At 38.7% G+C, this 26,030-nt stretch overlaps 1 pseudogene; it reads left to right on the forward strand.

Moving 5' to 3' along the window:
- Positions 1-18,158: 18,158 nt before the first annotated feature.
- On the forward strand, positions 18,159-19,257 carry LOC120532062 (annotated as a pseudogene).
- Positions 19,258-26,030: the final 6,773 nt, after the last annotated feature.

The raw sequence follows: 26,030 nt of genomic DNA on the forward strand, positions 1-26,030 counted from the left end.
CCGTCCCAAATGCAATTGTCAGCTTTCTTAAGTCCAAGGTATCCACCATACAATTGTATGTGATACACATTGACAGCATTACATAGCCAGTTGGTTTCTATGTCGGAGTGAAACACACTGGTTTTGCTTTGTAGCATTAGTGTGAAGAGCTGTCACTCCCAGCCTCATTTCCAGACTCACCAAGTATCAGACTAGATGGCCTGTACAGTAGAGTCTGATTTGAGCCTATTCTTGTCTCCACTTCATCAACCTGCTTCACTGATTCTGGCTTAAACTTCAGAGACTGTTTACGAGTCTTTGTATTTTATTTAATGTCCTCCTGGTCCCTTTGTTTCTCGACATGGTGCTTTATATTTTTCAAAAGTCCCACCAATATTGTTAGAATACAAGATCTCTTAAATATGAATCAAAATTCTGAAAAAAAAAACAAAACAGTACAGGTGCTAGCTGAGCATCCCCAGATGCAGATGAGGCAAAATCTGCTTTTTTGCATTTATGTTAAACTGCTGTAAAAGAGGTCACAAGCAAAGATAAAGAGTTGGGGAACATCTTGGTGACCCTGTATAATTACATGAGAAATAAACAAAGAAAACACACAATGAATGCAGAGTAGTCTTGTCAGACTGGTATTCTCAATTGAACTACAATAAGATGGCTGATTTCCAGGTTATGAGTTAACAAGGCAGGAAGGGGAGAGTCCAGGCAAGTGGCTGCCAAACTTCTATTCTGCATTGGGAAGGGAAGAGAAGGAATTAGAACACAGTGCCAATCCCTGGTCTGGTGAGTAATTACCATCACCAAAGCCCTTAAGCTGTCTCCCATGTGCACCCGCAGGACACTGTACAATTTCTAACAAAAGGCAAATATACACTTAAAAATGTTTAAGGTGACATGGAGTGACTTGTGATGTGCTGGCCAGCATTGTCATTAGTCAACATCCAACATTTAGTTTTATAGAAATTCATCTAAACAGAATTTCACAAAATTGCAAGAAAGCTGACAAGAGAACTGCATCTACACCCAAGGGATATACCAACAGACAGTTACTAATAAAATGTGTCTGCCAATCAAAGTGACACAAAAACAACATAATTTATAGATTATAGATTGATTGATCACATGAAGATGATTATGGGGCCAAAGGCAAAAGCAATAGCATCTCAGCATCTCAGAATATCTTTATTCTAATCATAATCATGATTGACACATACTGTAGTAACACATAATAATCATACAGGAATGTGAGGTATAAAATTCAAACAAGTGAAAATGCATTGAAAAATAAAGCATAGTAAATATACTTGGATAATATAGAAGCAAATCCACCTTATTGGAAGGATAAAGGATACTTTAGGGACTTTGAAAACTCGACTTGATATTTTTTTGGAAGAATTATGTGGATAGGACTGGCGAGCTTTGTTGTGCTGAATGGCCTGTTCTCACCTAGATTGTTCTAATGTTCTAATAAGTGCCTGTGCCTGTCCTCTTGCTATGTTGTTATGTCTCTGTGATTCCAAAAAGTTGCCGCATTGCAAACATTAACATTGCTTTTACAAATCCCATGCCAAATGGCAAATGGTTCTCAAAGTCGGTCCTGGGGGCCTACTGTGGCTTCAGATTTTTGCTTCAACCAAATTTATAATCAATGACAACAACTGATAACACTGATCTATAAAAGATTTAGAAATATTTCTATTTTTGCTATAGATTTAATTGCTTTACTTTCTTTTGTTGATTTCATTATATTTTGCCCTTTCTCTGTGCAGTTTCCTTTCGTTGTATCTTAATAATGACAATTAAAAATGAGCAGATCAGACACCAAGGCAAACAACAGTGAATCACGAAAGGCTGCAGCTACTTAGTGTCAGACCCACTAATTAGAATATAATGGATTAATTAAACAATTAGAGAAACCTGGGGTGGCACGGTGGTGCAGTGGGTAGTGCTGCTGCCTCGCAGTTAGGAAACCTGGGTCCTCTCTGCGTGGAGTTTGCCTGTTCTCCCCATGTTTGTGTGGGTTTCCTCTGGTTTCCTCCCACAGTCCAAAGATATGCAGGTTAGGTGCATTGGTGAACCTAAATTGTCCCTAGTGTGTGCTTGGAGTGTGGGTGTGTGTGTGCGCCCTGCAGTGGGCTGGCACCCTGCCCGGGGTTTGTTTCCTGCCTGGCGCCCTGTGCTGGCTGGGATTGGTCCAGCAGACCCCCATGACCCTGTGTTAGGATATAGCGGGTTGGATAATGGATGGATGGATGGAAAAACATGGAAAAGTAGAATGAAATAAAATTTTGTTAAAAAGAAAAAATAAATTATTCGTATATAACTAGTACATTTTAATAATTTTTTTATTTTTACTAAACTTAGTTTTTTAAATTTTTATATTAATCCCAAAGCACAGAATCTGGGAAATAACAGTTCACTTAATTAACCCAGGAATCCAATTAAAAATAGAAGCTGGTTGGAACAAAAACCTGCAGCTACAGTGGGTCCCCAGGACCGAGTTTGAGAACCCCGATATAGTGTAATGAAGGCTTTCTGAAAGAAATAAACTGTTCAGTCATACCCGTATAATAGAATGACAAGGCAAAGCAATGGGCAACCCAGGTTCCCCCTTTTCTTTGAGATCGTACATTCAGTTTACACTTTCCACCACTGTAGCTCGCAATAATAATAAGAGATGCTGAGTGTTCTGTGATGGTAAAGCAGGTTGTCCTCCTCTCTCTGCTGATGCTGTCATATGTTAGTGGTGGTGGTGAATGAAATCTTCTGAAATAAGCTCTTCTAGTTAAACATGTTTATCTAAATGAAAAAACAAAGTCTTTGAACTCCCAGTATGGATCCATCTGAAAATCTACTGTATATGATAACCATTTAAAGTTGCAGTCTCCTATTTACAAATAACCATGAACTATATGTGCAGACACAAACAACGATGACATAGAAGAGTAACTATATGCACCTGTAAATATCAAGTCTGAAACAAGAACATCTGTTTCCCTGACGTGACATGGGTGAAAATTTCAGAAAGGTCTGTACTGTTAATCTGTTTGCAATGGGCTGCAGATACTGTAACTGGAAATGCTTGCTGTTCTTAGCAAAGACTCCTTCTTTTAGTATCATATTTTTTCTTTGTGTTGAAGAAATGACTAAGAGTACCAGGCGTCGAGGTGATAGTCATAGAACTGCAAATGTAGAGAGTGAGGACCTCCAACACAATACATAATACTTCAATAATCATGTAAGAATTTTAGGGAGACCAGTCTAGGAGAATATAACTTCATATATCAAGTACCATATTATAAACAAAAAGTCAGAAAAAGGCCAGCACTGGGGCACTAAAGGAGTGCTTGTACAGTACTAAGTGAAAATTCCAAGATGACAGTTTGTGTGAGGAATCAGTTGAGAATGTAATGAATTAGATCATTTTTTGTAGATGCATTTTTGTGTCAAATGGCTATTGAAGGCTTTTTCATCACTAAATACAGTAAATATAAGAACATGACTTAAATAAAAATGACAGGGATTTCTAAATGATAATACACTGCAGCAGGATAAAATGCAAAAGTAAATAATTGCTTGAATGAAGATGGCAAGAGGTCATATAGAAAAAAAGTAGTAATGGAAGAAGAATATGATCAAGATAGGTTCCTGTGACTGGGTGTGTTAGAAGCATTATGGCACTAAAGAAATTGTTTTTGCAGAGTAACAGAATGCTTTTTATAATTATTTAAAAAAATATTATTTTAATGTAAATAATAGAATAAATGGAATATGGTGAATGGCAAACCTTAAGAGAATCATAAAATGAATGAATGAACACATGGAGGCTGAAAATACATTCAGTATAACCTAGAAAAAAAATAGGCAAAATAGAACTCTGAGATTTAAGTATCTCACTACATATTGTAATGTGTATAATTGTAAAAAATTATCTGAATTGATTTAATAAAAAAAAAAAGTTTAATCCAGAAGTGGTGGTCCAGTTTGGATAGAAAATTGCCGTGAAAGGACATCACGGTACCAAAAAACTGTTTTTTAATGTTATATTTGCAACTATTACTAGAGAGCTACACATTAGGCTTTCAATAAAAAGGACTTAACAAAGTATGACCTCAGAACATCAAGATTGCTCTTGAAATGTACCAAGAACATTCTGACAATGAATTTCAATCATACAAATAAATTCCTAAATTGCGCAAAATATTTTGTAAGTCAGAATGAGTTGAATGGGTGCCAGGAAATGAAGTTCAAGTTCTAATTTAATTTCATGTGACATAGTGTAAAGAAATGTATGCTTGCATGTCGCTCACAAACAAGTGAGAGTAGTGGCATTACTATTAAATTTTACAAACTACTATTAAGTTTGTGTTTGATTTGACAAACAGACAATGCCACCTCATGCATTAAAAGCAACATCAAACTACTGTACGTGTACAAGAAATACTCATGCAGTTGCCTGTATGAGTAGCTCATAGGAAGCCTTAGGGCTCAAAGATAAAAACTGTTTCTATAGTAGTGCAAGTGCTAATGGTCCTTGTACTGTTTTTCAGATCATGTCATTATTGATACATAATACATATCAAAAAAAAGTGCTTCTTTATAACAGCAAAACAGATTCACAGCTAATAAAGTATGATCAGAATCTGAAACACTACTTTCAATTTTAATTCTAATCAACTTTCACAAATTGTTCTTATTAGTTTTAGTGTACCATCATGGCTGATATTACCTTCTGAATCACTCTTACAGGAGTCCTGATGACCCTTCAAAAGCCTGCCTCTTGAATTCATTTGTAAATAATGTTTGGTAGATTATGGTGAGAGTTTATGGGTGTGCACACATAAACAAGTTAGAAGATGCACACATAGTGTATCATTCAAGTGTGTTTGTGGACTGTTTTGAATTTTGGAATATTTTTAATTTTTGTACTTCAGCAAACCTGCGGTGGGCAGGTGCCCTGCCCGGGGTTTGTTCCTGCCTTGCGCCCTGTGTTGGCTGGGATTGGCTCCAACAGATCCCCGTTCAGAAACTTGTATTGGTGATTGTTTTTTCTGATAGTAGGGTTTATCAAACATGAAAAAGAAGAACATATACAAGTTGAAATGAAGTCAAAAAGTAAACGAATCAGTAATTGAGGCCACACAGTAAGTTTCTCTGTTTATAGACAAACAATTTTGAAATTTTGCCAATCTTTTTAGATGGGATTTTTTGAAATTTCAAGGATTTGTGCAGCAAACTCTATTTAAAACATCTCAAAAAACATTTGAACTTTCATGCCAAATTCAGCCCAAAATTGCTGAAGCAGCAACAGGATGTATTTAATTGACTGTTGTTTCTGCATGTACAATGTTTCTAATTTTTTATTTATTTTTTATTTTTTGCATTCTGCTCACACTTTTAACCGTAACCTTAATTGGTGGTGCTATAAATATGTTAATTTATAGATTTCTTTAATTGAAATGTATTATGAAGCTGAACATTTGGACAGCTTAAAAAAAATCTGCTCTCCAGTGTAAATTGTAGGCTGACCAATAATTAAAGCCATATGACTGCTAGACAAATGTCTGAAGTGCAGGGAGTGCTGTATGTCTGATCATCGGCCTTCATTTACTGACGCAATTCTATGGTTTAAGCCTCATCTGCTCAGGCTTGAGTCAATCCATCCGTAGGAGCTGCATCGTTCATAGCTCATAGTTACACAGACTTTTGTCTAGACTGCCAAAACAATTTATGGTCTAAATTAAATTATCTAAATATGGGTTGAAAAAATCCTCCTTGAGATGAGCAGTTTTGGTTAATATCCCATCAAAGGAAAAATAAAACATTTTAGACTTACTCTGGAATTTAGTTGAGAATAGACAATGACTCATTTAGTGACCTACTGACCAGAGTGGTAAAAATTAGATTTTTATCTTTCAAATGACAACTGCTTACAAAATTCTACCGTGAGTAAGCAAATGCAGATGGCACAAAAAGTTTAATTCTAACAGTCCACTATCACATTTTTATTGTGTTATTCAGCTCTGCCTGGAAAGAAAATATAAATTTACATTCCTGATTTATTAAATCCAACTTTAGCTGAAAGCAAAGATAACAAAAAAGAGGGCTAGCCTGGAATCATAGTGACCTTCTATGGGTTAATAATGTTAAAAAACAGCTGGCCATGAGCTCTGCAGTTAAATATGCCTTTAATTTAACTCATTTAAATTATGGGAAATTTGACTGACCATGTCTTAATTACTTACATTCAACAATTCAGTTATAATTTTTGATCCTATGTTATTCATGTTGGGCAGCAATCATAGAAGTGCTACACAGTAAATGGAGAGCTAATTGACTTTTGAGAGAGTACCCGATTATCGCTTCAGTAACCAAAACAGAAAGAGCAGAGGAGACTAACTAATATATTCTGTCTAAATGGGTATTTGCTATCAGGAAACATTGAACAGCACACATATATATGCATATATATATATATATATATATATATATATATATATATATATATATATATATATATATATATATATATATGTTTCTCAAATAACAAAACGAGTCAATCAACTTGAAGTGATTCTCCCATTTCCTATTTAAATAGTATCTGAAAGTAACTGCAACATTACAATTAGAAGTAAGTTTGGAGGAAACCCACTGCACATGTACAGTACAGTCAGCATTTCGCACAGCCCAAAATCGGCCAAAGTAAAGCATAAAGTTGTACCGAGTTGAAGGGTCCATTGTTTTAGCACATTATTCACTATAAACTGAATGAGCATTCATTCATTTTAAAAAATGTGACTGTCCTTCTGTATCTTTAAACTTGAGATAAATTAGTTCTAACTCCTTTGCAATAAAGCTGCGCCTATTTAAATCCCTAAAGACACATTATTATATAACCTATTGGTTCAAATTACTATATACTTTGGAACATTTAAATTATAACCATTTATTAAAAAGTTTGAAAAACCTACTTTGTATTTGTCGAATGAATAATCCAAGACACACAGTTTACTAGACGCTCTTTAAAACGTTGTTTCATTTGAGTAACTAAAGAGAGAGAGAGATTCCTGATCTGAGATTAGTGACCAGTCAAATGAGCTGTTTTAGTTTATCTATAAATATTAGTGGCTCATGATTCCTGATGCACTTAATCATCAAAATCTATGAAATGAAAGCAAAATATTTAGTGAATTTTATTAGCATAATGAGAACAAGTGAATCTATTTTTTGCTATTGTTGTTGTCCTTGTAGAACTCGTTTTGAACATTTAACGCATTGGAGCTAATAATATTTATTTAAAAATTCAAAACATTCCGATTATAGGAAAACAAAAGTTAGGCTAAGCCTGTGGAAAAGTACTTAACAAAGTAAAACAAGCAAACACACTTCCTGAAATTTTTTGTGAACACACAGTAAAATTTATATTTAGAAAAATTTATCATATTGGATTCACAAATACATAAAATAATAAAGAAAAGTGAATAAATGTGGCCCCCCTTTTTATTTATTTCCATGGCTAATGTCACAAATGTATATTAACTAGTAGATTTTGTTTTTAATTCCTATATTTTCCAAGTATTTTCATGAATACCTAATATTGATTCTATTCGATTTCTATTTGTAAATAACTCTTTTTTTTTAGGGACTTTATATAATTATTCTAAAATAGATCAGTTAACAATTGCTGCCTGCTGTAACTTTTTTATTCAAGGTTTGGTATATCTTCAATTTACTTTTGAGTCTATACTTTGATTTTTACAATTTTTAAATTTGCATTTATTTATTTCTTATAAAATGCCTAATACTTGGCTATACCTTACATACCTTCAGCATGTGGGTGGGTGCGTGGGTGTGCTTATGTGTATTTATCCACATTTCAAACAGCCCTGTAAAAAGCAAAAAAAAAAACAAAACACATATTTATATATATATTTATATATATATATATTTATATATATATATATGTATATACGGTATATATATATATATATATATATATATATATATATATATATATATTCAATTCATGGTAAATGCTATTACAAGAAGTACAGAGCTTGAAGGTGAGCAGTTGAGGTTGAAAATGATATCTTAATTATGTGCAATTATCAGTGTTATATTTAACAATTCTAGCAGTGCCAATACTTATATGACAGAATGCCGGGAAAAGAGAACTCAATATGTTTGTATAATAAGGTTTTTTTAAATAAGGTATTTCCTGAAATCGAACAGGTTATGTTAAATTGAAGAAATTCATCATTAGAAGATGCAACTTCACAATGTATAAGCCTTGCTTCTTTATAAAATATATCTGGCATGCTCTTTTCATTTATAAGCAAAAAGAAATAATATATGTTTTGGTAATAACAGCATAGTGATTCAATGAATATTTTCATTAACTACTTTGAATATTTTTACTTGTGCATTTGATGTGTATTGAAGCATGACCTTGAAATGTTAGATATCATTAAATATTAATGATTCACATTATTTTAAAGTTAATGTTATAAATGAATGGTACAATATTGCTTAACAACTAGTGGACACTTGCTTAACTAACGGATCATCTGATGGTTTTGATTTTAATTTCATTTGTCAAATCAACTGGAAGCAAGCAAGTAAAAACATGAGAAAGCTTCTAAAGCTTATTAAAATTTAGGCAAACTTCAAGCCTGCTGCACTGAATCAGCTCTTAGTCTAAATGACTAGGCACAAATAGAGGTCATACAGTAAAATTGGAAAGAACAGAAGCAATGGTGAGGAAATTCAGGCATCATCCTCTGAACTACTCTAGATTCTCACATGATTATTATTGTAGAATTCAGTAAAAAAATAAAGTAGTAAACTGCAGTGGCCATAAATTATTTTGAGAAAAAAAGTTTGGGAGCTTAAAATGTATGCTTAATAGATAGGAAGTTCGAATTACCACAGCTGAATGGAGTGGGAGCCGCAGATATCTGTTAAGTGTTCTTTATGAACTGCTAGTGTGCTTATTCATTTATTAGTTCCATAAACTTTTTCATTTTTAAGTGCCCACTCATTTTGTAAATGGGCTCCCAATCGAGTTTATATAAATTACAGAACTGCACACTGTAGTTCAATCTGCCCATACATGTTTAAAAGCAGTTAATCCATGTGAGAGTTCTAGGGAGCACATCTACTGTAAATAAACAATGGCGTAAATTCTATAAGGTTCACAAAAATAATGTGTTATTATTACCACAAAATAAAATTCTATCACAGATATTGTGTAAAATTTTTCTGTATAAAATAGAAAATATGCCTTTCTCACGTAGACAAGTAAAAATACAAAAACTGGAAAAATTAACAATAATTCCAAATAATCTGTATCTTTTCCACATTACAGCGTAATAAATTCACTTCTATCAAAAATTCACGATTTTTAAATTTGGTTTCACATTAATAAGTATGTCTTTAGAACACACAGTAATTATGGTTAATTTTTCTCAGTTTTGTTTTTTGGAATTAATTTGTGTTTACGTTATGCATTACGTATTTTTGAATTAACAATGACATCATTCACATTCACATGATACACATTTCTAAGGAAGCTGTTATAACGATGCTCATGGGCAAATTTCTGACATATCAGTCTTTGGCTTATTTAATAAACAGAAGCTACAATGCATATTTTGAGTTTGCTAGTGGAGTGTTGTATGAGTGACTTTGAATGTTGTTTTTCTCATTTCATAAAAGTTCATCCAATCAATTGACCTATTCTGTTTTAGAATTTCTGATTCCCACCTTAGTGATCCCAATCCCCTGCCACTTAGCTCTAAATAAAACAAATTTAATATAAGTTTCTTACTGTTTGTTTGTCACAATGAGCAATATATGAAAGTAAAGTAAATATGAGCCTATCTTGATATTTGTTTTTTGGTTTTTTTCACTTGTGGAGTTAGTTTTGCTTTCATTTTGTTTTTTCTTTTTATTAGGTTTATTACTTTTTGCCATAATTTATTAATTGTTTTTATGCCACTGTGGTAAAGTGAGGTCTGCAGCTGGTTGGCAAGTTAATAAATAAATAACATCAACACTTGCATCTTCAGATGGGGCGTGGTAGTGTGGAGCCAAACCACACCATCACATTTGGTGGCAGCCATGGGATGAGATGAAGCGATGGGAACAGAAGAATGGAAGAGAAAAAGCAAGTGGGATATGTGCCTTACTGTTAAAAAAAGCCACGGACACTCAAGCCTAAGGAGGACTTTTAAGAACTTTCAGCTTTTTAATGGACATTTATTGATTTATTATTTTTATGTCACATTTTTACAAAGGGGGCTTCTGTTGGTTTTATGAATGGGTCTGTTTTAGTGCTTTTATTATGTATTTGGTTTTAGTGCAGTGTAGGGCCACACTGCAGACCTGTGCCAGAAGTTGCACTGAGTTAGGTGAGGCATGGAGCCTTCCCATGCAATTAGCAGCTTTAAGAACGGAGGTGTGTGGTCAAGTGAGGTCCGTGGCTGTTTAGCAAGTTTTAAATGAATAAATAATGGCTACACTTGCCATTAAGGACATTTCCAGGTCTGGGGACCCAGACAAGAAAAGGCTCCACAGGTGACCCGTCTAATGGCAGGAAGGATGTGTATTAGGAGTGATGTCCGAATTAGGAGCCCCACAAGAGACAGATGAGGACCCAGGCCAGAGAAAATGGACTCCCCCTATTTCTGCTGATGGACTCTCCTTGGTCTGCAAGGTCCGAATAGAAGATGTCAGATTTTTAAAGGGGTACTGTGGCTCAGCGGTTTAAAAAAAAATGCCATTGTTAAAATTTTTTAACCTCATTTTAATGGATTATTTATTTGATTCTAACCTCCACATTGGACATTGTTGTTTTTATGGATTATTTATTTATTGAAAGATCTGCACTGCACTTTTGAACCCTGGTTTGGTTTGTTTATAATAAAAGTAATGCAGCACTTTTTACACCTTCCCCTTGCTTTGTGTTTTGTTCTCATCTGCCTGGCTCTTCCGGTTACATTATCAATGGTGTCGCGTTCAAGAGGCTCCCAACACAGGAGCCTCTTTTTTGTTTACAATGAGTGCTGCCAATCTAGGGTTTCTGGACTTCTTTGTTGTTGGCAGTAACCTGCTGTTGCTACCACGTTATGACTAAATGTCCTGACATGTGATGTCATTTAAGTGACTCGTTTTAGCCGGACCCATAATAATTGGTGTGTCCAAGTTTGTATTGAGCATATCAAAAGTTCATGGAGTGTACCCAGATCAATTTACAGAAGGAGGGGATTACATATTTTTGGGTATGAGTTTTGGCTGACGTATTGCACTTTGACCAATTTGTGTAATTTATATTTTCTGGTTTTACACCTTCCAACTTTTTTTTGTATATGCCATTTTCTGTCTTGGCAATACAAATCATTTTTAAAGCACTTTTACTTTTGACTATTTCATTTGAATAAATAAATATTTCAGTTGTGTACAAGGTCAAAAAGCAGCGTTTTCTTAAGGCTATGGTTCATAAACATTATTGATCTTCAATTAAGACTATATACAACATGAAACTAAATTTTCTAAGACCTTCATTCAGTAGCCTAAATTTTTAGTCTTTCCTGTTTTATTCACCTAAGGCTAATAATGAATTATTGTAGCTGTTATTTCAGCCCTTCTTGGATCGAGGCTTTGTCGTGGCAGAAGGGCTTCCGTGGTCTAGTGATCCTTGGAGCTATGTTGTCGAGAGCTACATGCTCCTGGTAGGGGTTCCCAAGGCAAACAGGTCTGAGGTGAAGATCCAGACTAACTCGACCCTGAGATCCCATATGGACTTAAAACAAGGATTGGCGTTTCCCTTGCCTGGGAAAGGGTACCCGGGGCCCCACCCTGGAGCCCGAAGGAGCAACATGGTTCCGCTCTCTTGTGGGCCCACCACCTGTAAGAGAGGTCATAGGGGTCGGGTGCAGTGTGATATGGGTGGTAGCCGAAGGCGGGAACTCTGGCATTCTGACCCTCGGTTGCCGAAACTGGCTTTTGGGACATGGAATGTTATCTCTCTGGTGGGGAAGAAGCCTGAACTGATGCAAGAAGTTGAGAGGTACTGGCTAGATATAGTCGGGCTCACCTCTACACATGGTCTGGGCTCTGGAACCATTCCTCTTGAGAGAGGCTGGACTTTATTCCACTCTGGAGTTGCTGTAGGTGAGAGGTGTTGGGGCAGGGCTGGGCTTGCTTATGGCACCGCGGCTCAAGGCCTGTATGTTGGGGTTCTCCCCGTTTGACGAGAGGGTTGTTCCCCCACGACTTCGAGTTGGGGGAAGGACTCTGAATGTTGTTTGCGCTTATGCGCCGAACAGCAGTTCAGAGTACCCAGCCTTCTTGGAGTCCCTGGAAGAGGCGCTGCGAGGTGCAGCTCCTGGGGACTCTATCATCCTGCTGGGAGACTTAAATGCTCACCTCAGCAACGACAGTGAAACCTGGAGAAGCGTGATTGGGAGGAACCTGATCTAAACTCGAGTGGTGTTCAGTTGTTGGACTTCTGTGCTTATCATGGATTGTCCATAACGAACACCATGTTCAAGCATAAGGGTGTCCATAAATGCACTTGGTGCCAGGATGCCCAAGGTCGCAGCTCGATGATCGACTTTGTAATCATGTCATCAGATTATATCTTGGACACTCGGGTGAAGAGAGGGGCTGAGCTGTCAACTGATCACCACCTGGTAGTAAGTTGGATCAGATGGCGGGAGAGGCTGCCGGACAGACCAGGCAGACCTAAATGAATAATGAGGGTCTGCTGGGAACGTGTGGCAGAGGAACCGGTCAGAAAGATCTTTAACTGCCACTGCAGAACTTCAACCTCATTCCAAGGGAGGCGAAGGACATTGAGTCTGAATGGGCCATGTTCTGAGCCTCCATTGTCAAAGCAACAGAACGGAGCTGTGGCCGCAAGGTTGTCAGTGCCTCTCGTGGCGGCAATCCACGAACCCGGTGTTGGACACCTAAGGTTTGAGAGGCCGTCAAGCTGAAGAAAGTGTCCTATCGGGTCTGGTTGACCAGTGGGACTCCAGAGGCAGCTGAGGGGTACTGGCGGGCCAAGCGTGTGGTGGCATCGGCAGTTGCAGAGGCAAAAACTCGTGCATGGGAGGAGTTTGGGGAAGCCATGGAAAACGACTTTCGGTCGGCACCGAGAAGGTTCTGGCAAACCATCAGGTGCCTCAGGAGGGGAAAGCGGTGCTCCACCAACACTGTGTACAGTGGAGATAGGGTCCTGCTGACTTCAACTGTAGATGTTATTGACTGGTGGAAGGAATACTTCGAGGATCTTCTCAATTAAACCAGCATGTCTTCCTTAGAGGAAGCAGATTGGAGGACTCCGGGGGGGAGGCTCGTCCATAACAGGGACTGAGGTCACCGAGGTAGTTAAAAAGCTCCGAGGTGGCAGGACCCATGGAGTGGACAAGGTTCACCCTGGGTTTCTCAAGGCTCTGTATGTTGTGGGGCTGTCCTGGTTGACACATCTCAGCAACATCGCATGGACACCGGGGGCAGTGCCTCTGGATTGGCAAACAGGGGTGGTGGTTCCCCTTTTTAAGAAGGGTGACTGGAGGATGTGATCCAACTATAGGGCAATCACACTCCTCAGACTCCCTGGTAAGGTCTATTCAGGGCTGCTGAAGAAGAGAGTTCTGTCGATGGTCGAATCTCAGATTCAAGAGGAACAATACGGATTCCATCCCGGCCGTGGAACACTGGACCAGCTCTACACCCTGGCCAGGATCCTGGAGGGGGCATGGGAGTTTGCCCAACCAGTCCACATGTGTTTTGTGGATTTGGAGAAGGCATTCAACCATGTCCCTCGAAGCATCCTGTGGGGTGTGCTCCAAGAGTACGGGGTAGAAGGCTTGTTGTTACGAGCCATCCAGTCCCTGTGCAGGATGAGCAGGAGCTTGGTCCACATTGCCGGTAATAAGTGTGACTCATTTCCTGTTGAGGTTGGACTCCGCCAGGGCTGCCCCCGTCACCAATTCTGCTCATAAGTCATATGGAAAGAATTTCTAGGCGCAGCCAAGGAGGGGTGGGGGTCTTGTTCGGTGACCTCAGAATCTCGTCTCTGCTATTTGCGGATGACGTGATTCTGTTGGCTTTATCGGACAGTGACCTCCAGCTCTCACTGGAGCGGTTTGCAGCCGAGTGTGAAGCAGTCAGGATGAGAGTCAGCACCTCTAAATCCAAGGCCATGGTTCTCAGCCTGAAAAGGGTGGAATGCTCTCTCCAGGTTGGGAGCACAGTACTGCCTCAAGTGGAGGAGTTCAAGTATCTCGAGGTCTTGTTCACGAGTGAGGGAAGAATGGAGCGGGAGGTTGACAGACAGATTGGTGCAGCATCCGCAGTAATGCGGGCTCTGCAAAGGTCCATCGTGGTGAAGAGAGAGCTGAGCCAAAAGTCGAGGCTGTCGATTTACCAGTCGATCTACGTTGCTACCCTCACCTATGGCCACAAACTTTGGGTAGTGACCAAAAGAGCAAGATCGCGGATACAAGCGGCCGAAATGAGTTTTCTCCACAGGGTGGCTGGACTTTCCCTTAGAGATAGGGTGAGGAGTTCAGTTATCGAGTAGAGTCGCTGCTCCTCTGCATTGAGAGGAGTCAGTTGAGGTGGTTTGGGCATCTGGTTAGGATACCCCCTGGACGCCTCCCTGGGGGGGGGTGTTCCGAGCAAGCCCCACTGGGAGAAGGCCACAGGGCAGACCCAGGACACGCTGGAGGGATTATATCTCCTGGCTGGCCCTGGAACGCCTCGGGGTCCTCCCAGAGGAGCTGGAGGAGATGGCCGGGAAGAGGGATGTCTGGGCTTCCCTGCTTAGGCTGCTGCCCCCGCGACCCGACCTCGGATAAGCGGTGGATAATGGATGGATGGATGGATGGATGTTATTTCAGCTCCATACAATAAAATACTTTGTTTAGCTTAGGAAATAGCAATTTTAGGAAGTAATGCATTTAGTATACTTTTCATTAATCAATAATAATAATGACATATCTGTAATTGTAGGATCTAACATTTTTTGAGCCTAAGCAGCTCATTTACATAAAAATAAAGAACATTTTAAACTTTTTTAGAACATTTTAAGAATTTGCATTTTATAAAACAGAATTCAGGAATCAGCTAAACCTATACTCTTTGCTAGGTTTCTGTTAAGACCTGTTTATATAATGATGTTGCTTATGATAAATAAAAATGTGTAACTTAAAAATCGGCATGTTGAATTTAATTGACTATTCCAAAATAGCCTTAATTAAATGGGCTCACTGGTGGACTGGGGCTCAGTTCAGGGTAGGGTACTGCCTTGAATCTGATGCCCTCAGTAGAGGCTTCAGCCACACATGACCTTAAATTTCATTAAGTGAGTTTGAGAATATTATATTACTTTTTTACTAAGCTTTATAAAAAAATGAAATAACAAATGGTAACTTTCTGTTAACACAGTGTATATACAATATGTTTTTTCAGTGTCATTATCCTTTTCAAGGTTTACAGACAATCTGATTTTTTTATGAACAACTAAGGACATGTTATGTTTTCCAAATTGCCTTAGATTCCCTTCCAAATTTATATCAATTATTTATTAAACATTGACATGCATATGCAGTACTTAGTAAATCTCTTTGAAAAGGCGATTTTAATTTTGGTGGACAAAGCTGGCTTTGTTGCCTCTCAATAAAAGCCAAGAAAAAAGGATTATTCAAGTCGTGTGAAATGCTGCTGTAGTCATTTAACTGAATTACTCAATCTTCTATAAACACTCCTTTATCAAAGTACAATATGCCAATGTATGGGCTAGCCTGGAAGCTAATGCTGAATTGCTTGAATGTAAGATTGTTTTTCTATCTAAGATTATTTCATGAATACCTAGGGGCACATTTACCTGGCATCGTTTAATCTCATTAATCAATAGAATGATATCAGAATATATGCTTTTTTATTTTCTTATAATCTACTGTTAACTATTTACAGTGTGGGTGTCAGAAGGTGCGGCAAGGATATGACTCAACTTTGTAAGCTCTTCCAAAGTTGTATATGTTTCATTGTGGCCATTTGCCCAAGAGATATCACTCACAACAAACAGTATTAAGTATAATGTTTATTATTAAATTTAAAGACCATAGTTAGGAAGCAGGCATCAGTGTAATAGGTGCAAAGGGTTCATCTCGGTTTGTGTGCGTACATTAAATATAAAGGAAAGCTTAAATGTTGCCTTTGTGCCACGCTATAAGACTCTAAGGAGTTTTTTCTTTTACATAATGAAGCAGGATTGTTTACACCAAAATATTCCTCATAAAAATAACCACAAGTTTCTTTTGAAAAACGTGGAAACTGGAAATCAGTTCTTAACCCATCTCTTTGATGGAATATATGGCATAGGAATGGGTAATTCATCTTGAAAGGACCTATGTTGAAATGGATTAAACAAATCTCAGAACAGTATAAGAGATAAAAGGTTTGTGCCAGATGAGTGCCCAAGCTCACTTCCTTGTAGTATGTTTTGTCAGCAGGAAAGTAGAGTGAAGTTCTTCTTCATTACATTCTTGAAGTTCTGCCTGACCTGGGTGTGGCCTGTTTTTATTATAAGCTGCTAATTCTAACCTTTATTGTGATCCAGGAAATTGCAACTGACTAAAGCAGTCTTGAAAATTGTAATCTTAAAGATCTGCCTTTTCATTAAAAATGCAGACTCTTTAAAAAGCCAATAATCTAGTGATTTCAAAATACTGTAATTGAGATAAGAAAATACAAAAGTAAAGTCTTTATTATCACATCCTTTCATTTCAATAATGAAAGTTGCTGACTGAAATTGGTAAAGCTACCACTTATACACTTTAATTTGTACTCTAAAAATTCATGCAACATCAAATTATGATCAGCTGTAAAAAAAATAAAACCTGTAAAGGTTTTGACCAGCCAAGTAAAGCATGCATGTGCAGTAACACCTAAAACAAACTATCAACAAAATATGGCATTAAGTGTATATCACCTGCATTGCATTTACTCTGCATAATATGCAACAGAGAGCTGTAAGATAATGAAAATAGGCCATCCAAACAGAGGACTGGGAGATTTGCTCACCAAGTGATTCAGGCATGCCAGGAGAGACTGTGTCTTTTGTGACTAATGTGAAATTAGGTTCTGTAATCAGAAGACATCTGTGATATTCTGTGCTGTGGACCAAAGGCGTCTTTCACATGGTCTGCATGACCACATTACAAAGACAGTGAGTAACAGGAAGCAGCAAATGGTAAGGTGGTTAAACTCAAAGTCAAGCAGAATTCTGGAATTTTCCCCAGCACAGAGAAGGAACTCAAGACTGGGAGATGGTGCCAATAAAATCCAATCAAAAACATCATTGATATTTTTTGCCTTGGAAAATTTAAGCAATGACTGAATGAGATGTTAGGTTAAGTTAGCTATAAACTATTGGAAGAAGCTGCATGGGCCTAATCAGTCTACTCTTTTTTTCTATACTTATTCTTACTGACCAGTGTCTATTGTATGTCTGTTTTTAGAGCGAAAAGGACTCAATTCACTGTAGGTGAAGAAGTAGAGGTAATGTGCATACTGATTTTCCTCATCAAGGCAAACATAAAAACAATATATATATTAGAATGGCCAAATCTTGTGATATCAGAATCAGCAATTCTGAAAGAAACTTTTGAGGCTCAATATTTGTCATGGTACAGGGAACAGATAATTCGAGATGATTGGTAATGGCATTTATTTCCAGTTTTAAGAAACAGAATGCTTGAGAGATCTTGTTATCAATTCATTGAACATATATAATGAGTGTTCATTAACTCCATATAAATGGCACAGGTGTCTGCTCAAGGGTACTTCAAGAACAAACTACAAACAAACTACAATAAATCTTTTTAACTGCGAAGTATTTAAGCAAGCCTATTTATTAAGCCCATTCACCCAACAAATTATTCAACACAACCATTCCACACGATGCCTATGGCAATATGCCCTTATAATGCCTCACATTGATGCTCACTAATCCTTATCTAGGTCACAAATTTTCTTGTTTTTGTAATTCATGTGTAATTGAAGGGGTTGATGCTGTTATTGTTGTTTGTTATAATTTTTCCTGAGCTTCTGTAAAAAAACTCTGCCATTGCCGGTCCCATGCCCGGATGGAAAAGGAGGAAGGTTGGGCGTCGGGCAAGCACCCCGACCACATAAAAATAAAACCCGCTACTGACACGCCAAGAGAATCACAACAAATTCAACTAACCAGCAACGGAGGTCAATCCCCTGTGACGGTGCTGGAACAAAGCCCATCTGTGGCCGTCCAAAACCCGATGCGCGGCTCTCTATTCAATGCTAAGACACTAACACGAATCAGAACATGAAATGTACGATCGCTCTATCGAACGGGCTACCTCGCCCAGTTGCTCCGATGACTACCACCTGAACATTTTAGGCCTTGCTGAGGTACGATGGGCGAGGTCAGAACGTATAATTAACAATGGAAAAACTCTTCTCTACTCTTGCCATAGCACCGAACATGCGCGTGGCGTTGGACTCATACTATCACCATAGGCGACAGCAGCGCTCACAGAGTGGAAACCGGTCTCCGATCGAATTATCACCGCCCGCTTTCAATCCCGACAGGTGAAAGTCACAGTCATCTAGATATATGCCCCAACAGAGGAATCCGACGAAGCAGCAAAGGAAGCGTTCTATAACCAGCTCCAAGATGAGCTGACGACCGCACCACGCCACGATTTGCTCCTTGTCATTGGCGATTTCAATGCTCAGTTAAACGGCGACCGTTCAGGCTTCGAGACGACAGTGGGTCCACATGGATCAGGCACTCAAACAAACGACAACGGTGAGAAACTGCACTCACTCTGCGCCATGAGCAATCTATGCATCAGAAATACTTTTTTCCAGCACAAAAGGATCCATAAGATGACGTGGCGGTCTACAGGAGGACTATACAAAAACAAAATCGATTACATCTGCATCAGCAAAAGATGGTGCTCGTCCTTGCTAGATGTGAAAAGCCGGGGAGGAGTGGGCGACGGCTCTGACCATAATCTACTAGTCATCAAATGCCGGATAAAACTTATGCAATCGACGCCTAAACCTCAACGACCAAAACCCTTCAATGTTACAAAGCTCAAAAAGACGCCCGTAGCCCAAAAGTTCCAACTCAAGCTCCGAAATCGCTTTGGAATACCCACAGAAACAGACGGTGAAGAATCAATTGAGGATGATTGGACGTGACTCCACCAGAATGTCATCGAAAGTGCCACAACTATAATCGGTCGAAGACGAGGCACATACCGAGAACGATGGATAAAAAATAACACCTGGGACATAATCAATGCATGGCACCACTTGAAACAGTATCATGATCGGGAGCCCCCAGGACCTGGTCTCACCGCGGCAGAGGAGCGCTACCGAGCTGCCGATCGAATGGTCAAAAGAAGCTGCCGCCAAGATAAGCGCGATCGAAAAGAAAGGTCATGAGGCGCAAGAAGCAGCGGAGAGGAACGACACTAAAACACTACAGAGGATCGTCCGAGAGCTGAGTGGCGCGCACAGCGGGAGAGGTGTACCAATCAAAGCAAAGGACGGTCACCTGTTGCTAACCACCAAAGCACAAAAAAAATGATGGGTCGAGCACTTTGCTGAGCTCCTGAACCAACCAGAACCCACATCAACATTCGCAGACGATTTCTTAACACCAGCAAATGACCTTCCAGTTGAAGTTGGACTGATCACGCCCACCGAAACCAAGTCGTGCACCCGGCATGGAAGAAATCACTCCTGAAATGTTAAAACACGCAGGACAACCACTTATAGACCATTTTACATCTCTCCTTAACAGGTGCTGGGAAACAGCGACCATCCTAGAAGACTGGAGAAAAGGAGTCATCATAAAAATTCTAAAGAAAGGGAATCTCGCTGACTGCAACATCTGGCATGGAATTACCCTCCTTTTCCATCCCAGGTAAAGTGCTATGCTCTATCCTGCTCCGACGCCTACGCTAAGCTGTTGACCATCTACTCCGCAAGGAACAAGCAGGGTTCCGCAACGGGAGATCCTGCTCTGAACAAATCTTTGTCCAACGAACAATCATCGAACAAAGTACTGAATTGCAGGAAAAACTGTCTATAAACTTTATCGACTTTGCTATGGCCTTCAACAGTATTCACCGAGAGACACTATGGAAGTTCGTTAACATCTTACGAAATATATACCATGAGCCGAGCTGCTACGTACACACGTACTACAGCATCTCCGAGGCCTTCTGGATCGACACGGGCGTGCGCCAAGGCTGTATCATTTTGCCATTTCTATTCCTGTTTCCACTTGACTTCGTCATGCGGCATGCCCTTGGACATGCCGACCATGGCCTTCAGGGTCGCAATGGGAGATGAATAGCAGATCTGGACTTTGCAGACGATATCACTCTACTTGGCCCCACCCAACAATTCCTCCGTGATCTCACTGAACGTTAATGAGGCAAAGAGCAAGGTCATGTGCATCGGCTATGCCCATGCAAACATCCCGGTCTCCATCGGCCAACAACAGCCTGAGGGAGTCGACCGCTTCACCTACCTCGGCAGCACCATGGCGCCTGACGGGGGGACAGACATCGACGTAGCCTGCTGTATTAGGAAAGTGTCATCAGTAATGAGACAACTGGGACCAATATGGCAATCCAACGCCATTACACTGCCAACGAAGATACGACTGCTAAATACAATCGTCATCCCTATGGCAATATATGCAAGTGCAACTTGGAAGTCATCTGCAGCGATCACGAGATGCCTGAATGTCTTTCAGCAACAGTGTCTACGGTGAATACTGAAGGTCCCCTACCAGGACTACGTCAGTAATGACGAAATCCATCAACGAACAGCTACCCAACCTCTAGCGAGCACTATAGCGGAACGGCGATTTCGATTTGCTGGCCACATCCTCCAGCAACCTATACTTCGCCTTCCAAAGATTGCTATGAGCTGAACGCCCACCCGTGGTATACGAAAGCGTGGCCACCTAAAACAAACATGGTGATGTTCTTTCAACGAAGACCTACGCGCTATAGACATATCACGGAACGAAGCCGCTGCCGATGACGAATTCGTTAGCGATCTCTTGGCGCCCAATGCATCACCAGGTGTGGGAGAAACAAAATCTAAGTCTAAGTTCTGTAAAAAAAACCTTGGGACAAATGGAGTACTATCTAATTATTTATATTTCAGAGCAAAATCACCTTGCACTATGGAAACAGTTTCAGTAATACCTGCTTCACATGTGGGGCTACCGTCACACGGCCAAAAATGGTTTCTGCTATACTATAAATATACTGTATATACGTGATAAGACATTGATTTTGCAGGGTTGTGCCTGAGAGAAAGGGAGCATAAAAGACAGGTAAAACCAATCTTGGAAAACTTCTCCCAGTTGTGACAGGAAAACTCCTCTTTCTGCAATGGCTGTTATTCTTTAAGTCTGTTCATGCTACAGAGGGATAATTAGGACCTGTGATATGGGTAAAGTTGACTACCAGTAGCTGGAGGTAACCAGATTCTAACCAACATAGATGCACTCTATTGGAGGGAAACCAGTTTTTAATATTACTTAGCAGGTCATAATGATCCGTTCCTGTTACAGGATTGTATGGAGGACCTATGTTAATTGTAATGGGTGTCAGCAGCCCCTGGAGATCTTCTTTATTTCAAACACTATAACTAGATGCTCTAAATGTTGGCAGGCAGAAGCCAGGAACACTATGATTTGTCTAGATCACATAAGAAAAAAGAAGGAAAGCCTTAATGCCTGTAATTGTAAAAATATCCAGAGATATGAAGATGGAACTGTAGAAATCCCGTTACCCACAATAATAAAAGTATGTTACTTTATATTGAAATTATTTATTTACAACAAAAATTTTGAAACAGAACAGGAACAAAAGCAAAATGTATTAAAATAGGTCTCTAAAAGGCAAACCTACATGACCAAAATCATTCCATAATCCAATATTTTTATCCTTTAACAAAGCCAAACTTCAAAAACAGAAAGGAAGGCACTTTCAATTCAAAATCCACAAACAGAACCAAACAAGATAAGAGATTAACAAATGTAAGTAACTAGAACCTCTCAACCAATATAAAGGCTGAGGGGTAGTCCCTAGACTGCAACGTCAGGGGATATTCCTACCCCCCTTGGCTCTACTTTTAGTGTACAAGACACATTACAGAGAGTAAATAATAGCATTAGACAATAATTTATTGATTTTATTATTTATTATTTATTAAGAAATAATATTTAAGAAGAAAAAACAATAACAATAATAATATATGCAAATAAAATATGAAGAAACAAAAAAAAAATAAAACACACTTGAGTCAGGGATGAAACCTAGGCCCTTTCTTATCAAGAAGACCTGGATGTTTCGGTACACTTAAAGTAATTATTCCATGGCTATGAGTCCACTGAAAAAAATTTTGGGGAATAGGTAGAGGTCCAGAGGATTTCCTCAGATCATTAGGAGGCAGCACAGCAATATGAGATAAGCAAGCACTTAGTTCATGCTTACAAGAGTAGTCTGTAATGAGCCAAGTAGAAATTCCTGCCCTATGTACTCTGTATTCTGGAGAAGGCTGAAGGAGGTTTGAGAGCATCTCTGAGCTAGTATAGTTTATGAGTATTGGTCTACTATGAGGGATGTAAAGTCAGCTGGTCAGAACTAATCCTTTGAGATTAGAGTGAGGAGGTGAGTTGGGTTTGGGGGTTTGTGAGATGATGAGGGAGTTTGGAAAATAATTATAGAATCTGTGTATCTGATTCTCATGCACATGTATTTTGGACAATGGGTAAGTGGACAATTTTCCCACCTGGTAGGCTTTGTCCAGAATCTGTACAGCCATGCACAGTGCAGTGTTTCCATACTGTTTATTGATTCAATACTTTTCATAGTTGGAATGAGAAACAAACTTTGGCACTGCTTGTGCTTGCAGTTAAATTAATCAACTTTAGTATTTGAGCAATAATCAAATGCTATCATTTATACTATTGGATATTTTTCGGACTGTTATTGTATCTGTATATTGTTATAAATTGCTGATAATAAACCCACCAAGCATACCAGGTGCTTCACTAGCTGTCTATAAGTATGTGTATATTGGAGTAATGAAGACTGATAATGCTCATTCTGTCATTGATAAAAAATAACTGAATGTTTGTTCCTGCCGTTAAGAAGAAGAATCCACACCCATTTCATGTCCATTGCATTATATAAGGATTAGTCACCATAGAAGAAAACAAAACAAAGTCAGATTTCATTTTATTCATCAATCAGCAGTCCTGAAGATACCTGTGTGCTCTGCAGTAAACATGAAGATTATGGTACACATTTCCTCCTCTTCAGGCAGGTAGATATATTTTTACTTGAAGCTTGCTATAATGGCTGAGGCTTCAGAGTTAATACATAGCTAATGATAAACCTTATGATTTTCAGTTGTTCTGTTCACCGTGTAGCTTATGTATGTGTGTGTGTGTGTGTGTGTGTGCGTGTGTGTGTGTGTGTGTGCATTCACGTGCATGGTGCCATTGAGATGTATTGTTTCCACTTGTTGTGCTTGCAATGGACATATGTGCAGCCATAGAGACCAATGTATAGCTAGCCTTTACTTTTATGTTAAGATGTTCGTGTAAGTATGTGTTGCTCATTTAATGTGATTTCCTAAAGATCTGATTCAGAGTTGTGTTTCTCCACTATAAAGAGTATTTTTCTTGTTTATATCGGTATTTATTATTTTTGTAAATGAAATTTGTAACAGGGGATTTCCTGTGATGTGGTATGAATCCGTTTCTTTCCTGCATAGCTTTCTGTTTGTGATAAAAAAAATCCCAGGAAGAGCTCAATTTCGGAGAGTTGAGGGAGATGATCGAAGTTGAGTAATTTTTCAAAAGCTATCAGTTTATTACAATGGTTGCATTAAGGTTAGCTTGTCTACCCAAGTTCTTGGGCAGGTACTTACAGTATGACCTACTGTAGTTCAAAAGGTCCTTTTAGGCTGCTAAAACATTATTTTCGTGTGTATGTATGCTTTTTTACTGAGGTGCTGCACTATGCAGCTGCTTAACAGAGGACGTGCAAAATTGGCTTTGTTATTTATTTTAAATAAGTTATTTTTGACTTGTGTGTTTTGTCTTTAAATGTTGTAAATATTTTAGGTTATGTTTTTTTTTTTTTTTTGGGGATTTGTTTTAATATCCTTGACCACTTTACTCCATTGGGCCTTTGAGCAAGGCCCTTAACCTACAATCGTTTTGTTCTGGTTGTGACATTAATCTGCATCTAGCCCACTTCGGGGTTGGTGGCAGGATTTGCACTCCAGCCACCATAAAAAACCTTTTACTGTTCCAGTATGGTGCTGTGGTGTCCTGGTGGTTTATCATGTGGTGGGTGCAGCAAACACTATCAGTGCATGATCCTAAACCCCTCTCTCTCTCTCTCTGGACCCCTGCCTTTCTTTGGACCATGTGTTTTGTATGTTTATATTTACTAGGAAGATTTGGTATCTTTTGCTCCCTTTCTCATTCTGACAATATATAGTGCAGAAAAAAATCTGTTGTATATAAAAGGGAAAAATATTTGATTTCTTACATTTATAAATGCTGCGGTGGGCTGGCGCCCTGCCCGGGGTTTGTTCCTGCCTTGCGCCCTTTGCTGGCTCAGATTGGCTCCAGCAGAACCCTGTGAATGACTTACTGACTGACATTTATAAATGTACCAGAAATATAATTAATACAGTAAATCTTATTTTCAAGTGCTAAGGCAAACATTTACCAGTCTGTTTAGTAATTTTCTATCCCTCATTCTTTTTTCCCATTTATTCTATTACACGACTGCAGAGCACCAAAGTCCATCCTAGCAACATTCAATGCAAGGAAAGAATCAGCCCTGAATGGGACACCAGTCCATTACAAAGTACAATCATTCCATGCACACGCTGAGTTGATTTAGTCCTAGTTGTTAACCTAAACTCCATATTTTTCAAGTGTGAGAGAAAACATGCACAAAGGAGAAAATGTGTTAACTGTATAAGGATAGTGACTGAAATGAAATTTGAGCCTAGTGTTCTGGGTCCGGAAGGCAGCTGTATAAACCACTGTGCGCCCCTAGCATTTTTCATGAATGTAAGTTGTAATAGTCAGACAAGTAAACAGTGAATGAAATCAGCAAACCTATTACATATATTTTAGTATCATAGGACATGGATTAAACTCAGAGGCTATTTTTTACCATAATTAAGCTAAAATATATACATACTCAGACATGCACTTGAACAATGAGGTGTAATTATCATGAGAACACAGTTGTTTCCCACAGTAAGCCTGTTTTATTAGCACCTCTAGATTTTCAGCTTTGATGTCATTTTTTCTTTGTCTGCCTTAGTAGAGTTTGTTTTCATGAGGTAGCATTTTTTTCACAATTCAAGTCTAGTGACGTGGCATTAGTGTTATACTTGAGATGAGTAATGTTGCCCATCATTTATTATTTTTTCCACAGCTCTTCTGAGAGTACATATCTCATGTTCTTATATATTGGAAATGTGCTTTAAAGTATGGAGGCAATGACTATTGTGGTACATACTAAGCAAAAATGTCTTTGATTGTGTGCTAAGAGTGACTCAGAACCAGACTGGCAGGGCAATTCAATGCTGTGGCATTAATGGTAACAGAATACAGGAATGGGGCTTGAACATCTTTTTACTGGATGATGAAATAACTGCAATTGTATGTATATAAAGAACAAAAGTCATACCAAAACTATAATTAACTGTATAATGTTGCAGTGCTAAACACATTTTTCATGTTCAAAGCCAATGAACAGAGTAAAATCATGCCAAGTCATTTTTTTTCTTCAGTCGGTGTTCATTAATTTTCTGTTGTTTGACAACAGTTGAAGCATACTGTATTTGAACATGGTAACCTACAAATTGTAGAGACTCAAACACAAACTCCAGCAATAATTTTC

The sequence above is a fragment of the Polypterus senegalus genome, chromosome 7 (assembly GCF_016835505.1).
Source record: "Polypterus senegalus isolate Bchr_013 chromosome 7, ASM1683550v1, whole genome shotgun sequence".
Lineage (NCBI taxonomy): Eukaryota > Metazoa > Chordata > Cladistia > Polypteriformes > Polypteridae > Polypterus > Polypterus senegalus.